We start from the raw sequence: 2,460 nt of genomic DNA on the forward strand, positions 1-2,460 counted from the left end.
CAGCGGCCATTCGCAGGGGAAACAACCGAATCGTGGCCGAGCGATAATAGCCATAGTGAAAGGACAGTAGCAATAAAATGTGCAAACCGATTAGTCAAACCCTGCCCTTGACTGCAATTGTTTCGGCAATACTCTTCGACCGTATAGACTGATCTTTATCTAGGCAGTGCACTTGAAAGACGCGGAAAACGTGAGATTAACTAATAGTTACATCCAGGGTAAGTCAACCACTCAAGTCAGCCTATTTTGGATGCAGACATCTGGTTGTGCACTCGTAATCAGTACACCTTCCACGATGTCTAGGCGCACTAAACTCAAATCATGCACCAGTTTCGTGAACGAAATGTTTGGGTCGGGACTGTATAAATTACGTATCGTGCTGTCGATGAAGGTTGCAACCGGTTATTGTCGGTTACAGACCAATTGGTCTTTGATCAGCTCACCTAGCCACCCATGCACGTGTCACAACCACTGCAGGCGAATTGAGATATGAAATGTGGGGCAGAATGAGTTTGTGTTACACGTCTTTCTTAGCTTTACTGAGTGTCTTTTGTAGTGGTAGCAAGTATAGCTGTGCAGCTGGAGTTTGTCACTCATTTGGTTTGTGTTTCGATCTCTCCAAAGGGCGGTTTGGGTAAAACATTTCCCATACGATTGGGTGGGTCTTTCTTGAACATCGTGCAGTTTCTTCCACGATACCCATTAGCTATCAACCCTTTGATGGTCAAGTCCTCGTTTGATGGGGGACGAGATGGCTCAGTGGTTAGAACGCGGATTTACCGACCCGAAGGTCCGTGGTTCGATCCTGACCTGCGCATCTCGACTTCTATCCAGGCAACCTGGCGGTGTACTTCGGGTGATATGGCAGCTAGGCACCGAAAGGGTGTTAATGCTGAACGATTATCTTTTTTAAAATCTTGGATGAAATCTTTACCAAACCGCCTTTATATCCAATCGGTAGAAAGCTCGAGAATTGTAGTTCTTGTCCATTCATGGTTCGCTTGCAGGAGGACTCTGTGCAGTTTGTCTACAACTCTCCGGGATTTATTACATTGGGCTTCGCTGGTTACTCGTAAATTAGGACGCACCGAATTTATTCGTTTCAGAAACGCGCTAGCCTGTTGTGGACCACACGTGGCATTTATAAAATTCGATAGCGTCTACATATTCATCCACTTTCTGTTGAGTCGTATCAGGTTCGGCTGAAACCGGGCTTAGGGGCCACACATATCTACACTCTATCTGTGTAAACATTGAATCTTCAAAATTAATCTAGGCGTTTTCGATGCGTGAAATGTTAGGACTTCGAGAAATTCAGTAGGTTTAGATAATAAAATATCCTATTCGGCAATAATTCCGCGTAAGACTGAACGGATTCACTGCCTGTCGGATATATGGTATCGGAATGCACTTTAGTAGTTTTCAGCCAGTTCGAAAATGTCGTATACTCGTTGGAGTTTGAAAAGTCTCTGCAGAGGACCTAGTATGGACGAGTTTCTAGTGATCCCATTCGAACATTGAAAAAATTTGGCCTCGTGGTACACCAAACTTATGCAGTTCGGGAGTGCCTGTCGTTTGTGGTGTTTTTGTGCGCCTATGGGTTTGAAATGCCTAAATCGGCTGTATGTGATATGTCCTAACTGAATGACCGAAAACGCAACTCGGTCGGACGGCAATGGCAATCGGCTCGTAAAAAGCAGTACATGAGTGGTATGATGGCCTATATGATTTCAAATGAGAACAGCGGAGGTAAGAGGCTGACTACAGGTGTGAACCAAGCAAAGAGTGACTATACCATTTTGGATGTTTCTTCTATGGCAGAGGCGTAATTTTTGTTGTTGACAGCAGAACAAGTGTTCAAGTTGTCTTCGTCCCACGAGCCATTTTGTGGACTACTCGCTTTTTGGAAGAGCACTGTATACATGTGAAACAGAATGCTGTAGTCGCCTACCAGGGGTAAATTTTCGTATGCTTGACGCCGAGCTCAGGCCGTGTACAGTGCTCAGAAATACGCAAGAAGTAATCCTCAAATAACTCGCCTGCGTCTAAAGCTGTTATTTGCCCTAATATTTCATACAGTTATACGAATTATGGAAAGGTTATGAAAACTTGTTACCCGAATTGTCGTGAATTCAATGGCCACAACCCACCGTATTTTAAATAAATGGTTCCTCAACTAAAAGTCACTCGCAGCACGACGGTTTTGCAAACTTACGATTTTGATTGTGTAGAAATCGTGTGCTGCGTCAATGTGTTTTTCCACTGGATTAATAATTGCAACTTCAAACGTGGTTTAACCGAAGGTGTATTTTTAGGGGGTATTGTACTTTGACATTCGATTCCAGTGTGCGTCCGTCGCATCTCAGTCATTTACTGTTAATCATCCACTGGCTTCTTGCTTACTCTTCATTAACCAGGTAGCATCTCGTCCCCTTCTAGCTGTAGTTATTCGCCAAAAAG

This window comes from Opisthorchis viverrini (genome assembly GCF_000715545.1).
Source record: "Opisthorchis viverrini unplaced genomic scaffold opera_v5_411, whole genome shotgun sequence".
NCBI classification, from domain to species: domain Eukaryota; kingdom Metazoa; phylum Platyhelminthes; class Trematoda; order Opisthorchiida; family Opisthorchiidae; genus Opisthorchis; species Opisthorchis viverrini.